The sequence below is a fragment of the Etheostoma cragini genome, chromosome 19, assembly GCF_013103735.1.
Source record: "Etheostoma cragini isolate CJK2018 chromosome 19, CSU_Ecrag_1.0, whole genome shotgun sequence".
NCBI classification, from domain to species: domain Eukaryota; kingdom Metazoa; phylum Chordata; class Actinopteri; order Perciformes; family Percidae; genus Etheostoma; species Etheostoma cragini.
The window spans coordinates 4,692,224-4,701,789 of record NC_048425.1 but is presented as its reverse complement, the minus strand read 5'-3'; the positions used below and the strand labels follow the sequence as shown (position 1 = coordinate 4,701,789).

At 43.0% G+C, this 9,566-nt stretch overlaps 1 long non-coding RNA gene across 1 annotated transcript in view; it reads right to left on the bottom strand.

Annotated features, from left to right (window-relative positions):
* The window catches only part of LOC117935123, a 20,820-nt gene that overhangs the window by 2,299 nt on the left and 8,955 nt on the right, over positions 1 to 9,566 (bottom strand). The gene's annotated exons all lie outside the window — the stretch shown is intronic.

The following is a 9,566-nucleotide window of genomic DNA, read 5'->3' as shown; positions in this document are numbered from 1 at the left end:
CCCCCCCCTTCCCCCCCGAAGAAAATCTGCCTCCAAAAAAGGATCCAAACTGCCCTGTTTAAACCATGACAAGCACCAGCAGGGCTCTCTGTGCTCCGCCATTTTGGATCTGCCAGTCTCAGTTGCTGGCAAAGTCATTGACACCAAAGGCACTTCAGCCACACAGTGTGGCCATTGTCTGCCCCGCGGCTCCCCGCTAGGCCAAACCACTTGGTCTGAACCACTGATTGCCTGGCTGGCTGGCTGGCTGCCTGTACGCATCACATGCTCCAGCATCTGACAATAAACAGGAAGTAATATGTGGGGCTTAAATCCACTGTAGGATTGCAGATTTAGAATGTATTATGTACTTTGTCATTTTCATAACGCTGAATGGAGTACTGTAGGCTTTTTTCCCCCTGCCTGTGTAAAAATGTGTGGCATAGGCTAGGTGTGATTGCATCTATGTAAATGAGGCAGGGGTGGTGTGAGCATGCACACACATACACAAATACACACAGTGTCCTTCAACACATGCAGTCATTCTTATTGTTATAAGACAGTGGAGCTCTATTCACATCCACATGCTCTCACACACACACAGTCACTCTGGCCATTTTAGAGGCTGGTACAGCGGCTAAATCAACATCAGGCAAGGTTACATCTGATCACACACAGTAAGCATTGACTTGATATTGCACGGGAACATCTTACAAAATCTGTTCCATATGTTTGTTTAAGCTAATGATGTTGCATTAACAGTGGCAAGGACTTATTTAACCTTCTTAAAAGTATAACTTATGTCAGCAACATGAGCTTCTTGGTGCCTTATACGTACTGATAATGAATTTAAAACTATTATTTTGATATAAGTATCATTTTTTTGTGCCAAAGGTATAAATAATGGGTGTCTGTGCAATGTTGATGTGTGTACAAAGACGTATTGTTACATTTAGTTGGAGCTTTCCTGGTCTCCATAAAATGGAGAAAGGTGGATCTGTTTGATGTGCTACATTCTGGTTCTGCTGGTTGTTGTGCTTGCGTTTAGAAGACATGACCTACATGTTATTATTCTTAAAGAGAATAACTCAAATCTGACTTCTACTGTAGGAAACTTTTCTTCATTTGACCAACAACCTAGATGCCCCCAAATGTTACTTTTTAGCTTCTGCTTGAATTTTTGAATTTCGAGATCACAGTTTGAAGAGGTCCTTAGTGATGTCTCTAAAGCCAGCGGTTGGCATTGTGATGTCAGGGGATTGCTTTAGATCAAAGGTGTCAAGCTCAACTTCCCTAAGAGCCACCCTGGACAATAAGAATCACATCAAGAGCCAGACCTAACGTTTATAGACATGCTTTTATTTAAGAGAAAAGATACATCTTTGACTATATTACTGCATGTCTCATATAGTCTTCTCACTCATACATCGACATAAAGCCCAAATAAGTCAGCAATAAAGTTCCTTAGCCATCCTTGAAAATAACTCCAAATAAGGTTGGGGTTGGGGGGGGGGGGGAAGCGACAACATTTCATAAACTGGCAAAGCGCCAAAAAATTGAGGCCAAAAGTGACAAAAATCACCAAAGAAAGGACATAAACTAGATGGGCCAAAATTTATTAGGAACCAAAATTGATACGCGGGCCTGATCAGTGTCTGCATGGGGCTGGATTTGGCCCCTGGGCCTTGAGTTTGACACGTGTTTAGATTATTTTTTTATGGAATAGTTGACATTTTGGTAAATATACCTATTCGTTGTTTTGACAGGAATTAGATGAGAAGGTCCATAACAATCTCATGTCTGTACAATAAGGATGAAGATACAGCTAGCAGCTTAGTTTAACATAAAGAGTTGAAAGAGGGAGTTAATGACAACAAAAACTACCTACCAGCACCTCTAAATATCCCTAATCTGTTTGAAAAATGTCAAGTTGCAGTTTTATTACGGGATCCTGTACCGGACTCTTTCTTATTTCTTGAGGTTGTCAGTTATGAGTCCCCTCTGAAGCTACTTGTTGTTTTTACAAATTTTCTTTTGTATGAATTTAAGAAATGAGATATAACGTGATTTTTAATGGACTTTTGAGGTGCTGGTAGACTAATTATGTTACCTTCAGGTAGAGCTAAGCTAGCTGTTTCCACCTGCTTCCATTCTTTGTGCTAAGCTAACACTTTGTTCCTTACAAAAGAAGGCAAAGAAGTGAATTTCCCAAACCTTTCCTTTAAAATATCAAATCTCAAGACTAGGGAACACGCTTTATAAAAAAAATAATTCCACTCAGGCAGACTAACACGTGGGTCCACTAATAGAAATACATGTTACACGTTACACTTCTATGAGATTACTACTAGAATATGTCTGCCTACAAAATGACGCCCAACATATCTGGCACTTGTCATTTTTATGTTATGACTTGGCCAACACAAAAAGCATCAATATTTCAAACAATGATGTATAGTTCATATTGTATGGCAGCAAGCTTACAGCCTGTAAAACCAACCATCATCCACTCTTTGGCTTGATTACATTGCATGTGTATCACGATCAAACGATATCATGCTCGAGGTACAATATGAAGCAATCGGGGAGCGGAAGCCATCCGCCGGAGGTCAAGCTGGCATCTGCAGACAGCAGCAGCCGATTGTTGCCGTTATCAGATTTAGCACATTTCATATCTGCATTCAAATTCAAAAATTGCAAATGGATATTGAGCCGTTTCTAAATCAATATGTAATTTGTTGGCTTGGAGAAGGCCCGTCCACTACATAGCCCTTAGCTGTTTGGTACATTGCGTTATATTGGAAACAATGTAATGAACACCATCTTTCATTCTTACTGCAATATAGATTGTCAAATGCAGAATCCCTGACTTGTGTATGCCGTGGCGAGGCAGTATTAATGTATAGAAACTTTCTCCTTGCCCTTCTCTACGACACACTCTGCCTGATGTTTACATTTTTTGAAAAGGAATGTGGAATGTTGGAAATGCATGTTATGCTTACTTGATAATTGTACTGTTTTTTACTTTTCTGTGTTGAATTAAAACTGGATGCAAGTTCCAACCTCGCAGATGGAGATTTAGGAGGAGAGGAGGGTTAGAGATTGTGTGTGAACCGTGTAGCAGGACTAACCTCGAAACGGGGCCTGTAACCTCGGAACCTTAAACTTGCTGTGATGAGTGGGGTCTATTCTGTAAAAGCCAGCTGTGCTGCCGCTTCTACCGGGCCTCACAAAAACCCGAATGATTAGATAACTCCAGTGCAGCGCCATATCAAATAGTCTAGGGATCAAATTCTCTAAAGGAGGGAGGGCAGTTTGAGAGCATGAATGTGTGTGTCCATCTGTGCATGTGAGAGACATAGAGAGAGGAATGAGAGATAAAGGGTGGGTAACGAGGGGGAATGGGGGGGGGGGACAGGAAGGGGCAGAACTGAGGGAGAGAGAAAGGGAGCGACAGAGGAGGACAGGAGACAGTAGGTGGGAATGATGGGAAATGAGCGAGGGCGAAGGGGCAGACAGACAGAGAGGCACAGTCAAGGGGAGAGTAGGAGCACGAGGGGGAGAGGAGGCAGAGGGAGAAAAAAGAGAGGAAGAATAGAGAGGGGGGCTTATAGAAAGAGGGAGACACAAAGTAGAGTTAGAAGTTTTTTTCTAACGGAGAGAACTAAGAGAGGGCCGAGAGAGCTGCAGAATGGATGAAGGAGAGAGAGCGAGCGGGGTAAAAGGGGGGGATGTTGACAAAGCAGCGAGACTGTGGCGAACAAAGAGAACGTGAAGAGAATGAGTCGGGGGAAACATCAAAGGGATTTTTCAGGCCCGGTTACCGGGACAACAGACATTTGCATGCGATTAGCTTTTTACATCATATTAAGAAGGGTTAGGGTGAGGGAGGGAGGAGGGGGTGATGCAGGGAGGCGGGGGGAGGCAGGGAACTATAGATCATACACACACACACACACACACACACACACTGTATGAGATAGTGAGAGAGGAGGAAAAAAGAGAAAAGAAAAAGAGGGACGTTGGTCATCTCACGCGGATAAACTGACTTATAGGCAGCCAGCCAAGCATTTCTTTTGTAAATGAGAGTGCATGTTGGAGGGAGATACAGTAATATGCCGGCACAGACATTTTGGCAAAGGGAGGTCAGAGCAGGCAGTGTGTGTCTTATTTATTTTTTGTTTTTTTTATGCTTTGAATTCAAGTTTGATTTAAAACACTCAGAAACAATCTGCCACCAGACTGATCTCTTAAATGAACACTGATTTCAGGCTTACAGCATGATTTGAGTGTTTCATTGTTACAGTATTAAAGTCACACAGTCATTTTTCACTTATTTTAACCAGAAAAATGTTGTTCAGCAGCAGAAGAACATCATGCAGTACTACAGTATAATGAAATAGATCAAATTTAAAAAAAGAGTGATCGAGGCTTAAGCAAACATATGTGATGTTAAACTGATGAACTGATGAAAAGAAAAATGTCCACAGAAAAACATGTATCTCCAAAAAAAAAAAAAAAAAAAGACCCCTGACAGATAAAGTGTTTCTATTTGGGTTGAGACGATCTCCCACTTCTTAAGTTACGTAAACCCTTTAGAAACCAATTGGATAAGCAGATTAACGCATTGTCACAAAGCTTAAAAACCAGGGCTGACATTTTGAAGTGATTTTCGCAGGGCAGCGATGATTTGCTATAAATAAATAGATCCTAAAACAATGATTAGTACCAAGATTTCCTAATTTACATTAACAGAGTAATATTGTTTTTTAAACAACATGCTCGCACATTCGCAATGTCTAGACACAGGTATGTATTCAATATTTGTCGTCCAAAATGGATCCACATTACACAATAAACATCTTGTTGTTTGCTCACACACAGCCCCTACACCCCCGTCAAAATCAAACACACCTCACACAACCTTCCCCGCAATAATAAAAGCCATTAAGCATGTTTCTATGGGCACACACCCTCCAGCATTTAACACATGTAATTATCCCACCAAATCTCTCTCTCCTTCCTTCCTTCCTTCCTTCCTTCCTTCCTTCCTTCCTTCCTTCCTTCCTGTCTCTCCATCAATCCACGTCCTCAACCCTTCCCCTCCCTCTTTCCTCTCCATCTCCATCACCATCCTTTTCTCTCCCTTTCTATCCATCCATCTTCCTCCCTCCCTCTTAATCTCCACCTTTCCCCCTCCTTTTTATCTTTCATCCCCTCCTTTCTTTTTCTATGGCCTGCTCTGCACTCTCTCTCTCTTTGAGTGTGTGTGTGTGTGTGTGTGTGTGTGTGTGTGTATGTGTGTGAGAGAGAGAGATGCTTCACTGCCCTCTGTATTGTGGCTGCATTGTGCCAGTAGGCGTCGCCGCGACAGCCGTTGTCACGGCAGCATTGTGCTGGGGGGGTGAAGGGGGTGATGGTGTGTCTGTGTGGGGTGGGGGTGGGAGTGTATTACAGTATCAATACCCTGACACTGCGACAAAAAGGACAGCAGCCGTAGCCACATATCACTCCACCTCTGCACTCCTCCTCCCCTTCCTCCATCGTCTCCTTCCTCCCTCCCTCCCTCCCTCTTTCCTTGCGACCCCCCCCCCCCACCTCCACCTACTCCTCCCCCCAAATCAATTCCTCCTCCCCTCCTTTCAATTGATTTCCCACCATATCTCACTGAATATGTACATATTGATCCCCACCCTCCTCCTTCTCCTCAGCCCACCTCAGCCTCATCCCTCACTCTTTTCTTTCTCTCCTTCTCTTGTTTTTACTCAAGCATCTATCAGATTTCACCCCCCATCTACGCCCCACTCCCCTCCAACCTCGCCCCTTATCTCACTCCATCTCTCCATCTCCCTCTCTCTCTCACACACACACACACACACACACAAACACACTTTCTTCATCTTTCATTTCATCTCCCCTATTCTTTCCCTTTCCCCGTGCCATCTCTTCTGCCCCCCTCACTCCATCACACCTCCCTCCCTGTCTCCCTCCCTCACGGCTGTTTTTTTGTGTTTTGTGTGTGTGTGTGTGTGTGTCACTGTCTCACTCACTCTCTGCATATTAATTGGTGCATTTCTGCTGCGGCGGAGAAAACAATCAAAGCGTCAGGGGCGGGTGATGATGCCATTGTGGCAGCCGCAAACATATACACATATGTACCGTGAACATACACCCAAACACAAACAGATAGGAGACACACACACACACACACACACACGCACGCACGCACGCACGCACGCACACACACACACACACGCACACGCACAAGCATATTTTCTGTACAAGGCCGACACACACAGGTTTAGTTGCAGAAACACATGAGCTGACAGAGAATGCATTCATATGCACTTGTACATATATAAGTGGCTGACATGCAAAATGTGCACAAACACACACACACACACACTCATATGCACACATTGATTTGCTATGCACACACTGAGAGAAGCATGCACTGCACATGTGCCACAGACTTAGTCAGTCACTCTCAGATACACAATGGCAGGCTTACAATGGCTGATCCACGAGATATGTTCTGCGTCAGCAAAGACATTTGAATTTCACAGTTAACGTTTACCTTCACACAGCCTTCAGCTGAGGAACGCTCAGACTTACTGTACAATTCCTGTTTCTTCTATCTGTGAGCGTTAACACACAAAGACAGAGGTTACTTCTAAATAGGGTTTACAGTGAAGCGCTATTATTAAAAAGAATCAACTCAAAGTGAGAGAATGAAGTGAACATGTAAAGGTGAACATTTCCGCAACACTATTCAGCTGGCCTTTTGTTTCGCAATATGTTCTGTATGTAACTCTGTTTCTCTCTTTGATAAAGGCTGCGAGGTGACGGAAAGAGGCGCGTGGGCGGCACCACTCCACGAGCGTCCTATCCCACGTACAGTACTGTAGATTTGACTCTCTGCTTTTTGTTGTTGTCGTTTGGCCTTATCTAGTACAATAACAGTACACCACAAAAATGGAGATCGGAACACAAGAATAAGTGGGGTGAAAAACAAAGTCTGTGTTTAATTCGGCACTTGATACTCTAACAAAATTCTGATGTAGATGGAGCCGATAAAATAGATGGTGCAGGTCCAATGAAAATACTTAATAGTTTTCAAAAGTAGGATAAGAGGATGAAACCTCCAATGCATGTTTATATGGCGAATTGTTTCTGAAATCTAGAACAATCATATCAAGATTATAGATATGGATTCAACCAGATATAAACTTGGTGGATGAGACTCATGCAAGTAGGCAACAAGTATTTACGCCCACTCTAACCCTATTTTCCACCAAGCAAGCCGCGACCCCCCTTAAGCAATCGCAGTCATTCAAGTCAATGTTTGATATTCCACCACCCATGTCCCGGGTACGTGCGTTTTAGCTTTGCTAAATATAAGCACCAGGTTTTATGAACAGCCGGGCAAGAAGTGAAACAGCTAGAGTATTCAATTCATCAAATTCAATTTACCAAAATACACCCCTCAATATCATACACCTCTCCTCTACAACACCACGGACGATGACAGATTTGTCTCGGAGGAGGAAAAACATTGTATAAGGACAGAAAAGAGAAGGTATGGAGTTTCATTACAGGAGTGCTTGAGTGGAAGGTAGACTGTAAAGTACTTGTAGAGAAGATATAATCTGAGTGTGGAAAATCCAGGTCAGAGGTGTAAAGTAACCAAGAACTTTGAACTTAAAGTCCAGTCCTCAGTTGTTGCACAATGCCCGTCCCACTGTCATCTTCACATTATAGGTCATATGGCGGGGTATTGTTTTAAAAATACAATACCAGTGACAATACCAGTACCCTTAAAGTGATACAGATACCAAGAGAGTACTTCATTTGATACCTGATAGCCATCACGTGAGTGGAAGCATCTCTGCACTCGGAACTGCCAACCCCGTCCAATACACCAAAGTCAACTTCACCACACCACAGGCGCTGTGGGTGGTAGCTGCTGCGGTAGTGTGCCAATCACATGTCTCATTAAATCCAAAAACTAGTTTTTTCTAGATATACAAATGTAAGTTTCGATACTACTTGGGACTGTTTTTTTTGGTCGATACCTTAAAGGTTTTGAATACCCAGCTTAAAAGTCCACTATTTACAGGGCTTGAATTTGAAAGTATGTAGAAAAAAAAGGTATGATGACATTAAATCCAAGGAATAAAACTAATGTGAGAGCAGTCACTCATGGTGTTGAACCCACAGAGAAGTATCACAACTCTGCTTCCTTTTCCTTTAGCTCGGTGGTTTGGTTTTAAAACGCCTCCATTTACAACAGTGCTTTACTTATTGACACTTGGATGTTTGACTGACAGAGTAATGTTTCTGTAGAGTTTGACACTAGGAGACAGTTTGAAGGGGGAAAGTGTCTCAGAGCTCACCTCAGGTCTGAATTTAAAGGTGCCCTGCCACACATATTTCATTACTTTGTGGTAATGTCTGAAGTTCTACCATGGCCTCTGTAACATTTGTTTGCAGAAAACATGCTTTGGTTACCTTGTTTCAAGCCATTCTAGCGAGGTATAGAAAGCCTGCAAGAAGGCTCAGCTTGATTTGAGCCCATACTCATGAAAAGTCCCATGACATGGTGCTTTTTGGATGCTTTTATATAGACCTTGGTGGGCCCCTCATACTGTATCTGAAGTCTCTTTCCCAAAACTCAGTCTTGGTGCAGAATTACAGCCACTAGAGCCAGTCCCACAATGAGCTTTCCTTCGTATGCACCATTTCTGTGTAAGTAGCCATTGAGGAAGAATGAGGGGGGTCCAGGTGAAGGGTGGGGGTGTGCCCTTGACCAACTGCCACTTTGCTCGTTTGAAAGCCATGATGTCTCTCTCTCATGGGTGGGGCAAATTCTCAGGGCAGGCAAAGCAGAGAAAGGTGAGGTAATCTTGCTCGTTATGACATCATAAGGAGCAAGATTCCAGATCGTCCAATCAAAGCTTTCATTTTCTCAAAGGCAGAGCAGGAGACCCAGGGCTTGGTTTACACCTATCTCTACTTCTAGCCACTGGGGGAACTCCTATTAATGTTAAAAAAAATTGTTTATAAAGTTCATGCCATGGGACCTTTACAATTCAGCAAAATAAGCTCCTTGACTCTGATTGGTTAACAGCTAGCCACTAAGAGCCTGGCTATCAGAATTTTTTACCCAACTCAACTGGGCGAGCTCCTGAATAGTAATGAGCTCAGGCAACATGACGTCCGACTGACCAGTTTTTGTAATTGGCCGGATTTCTCTGCTTATTTCTATTCACTGGCTAGAGCTGACAGAGGAGGTAGCAGTTCATTATCACATTCACAAACACATATGGACCTAACATATTTTTAAAAAATGCAAGTAAAAATGGTTTTGTGTGGCTGGGCACCTTTAACATGTAGACATACTAGCAGCATTTTGTGACATCAAAGCTAGAATTGGAAGCCAATCATGGGTCATTATGCAACTCACAAAGGTGTGATGTGGACACTTGAAACCTCCAGTGCTCATTTACAAAAAAATGTATTTGTCTTAAAACAAGCAGCAGCTGTTTAAAGCAAAACGGCCTACTGTACACAGCCTGCCCAACACA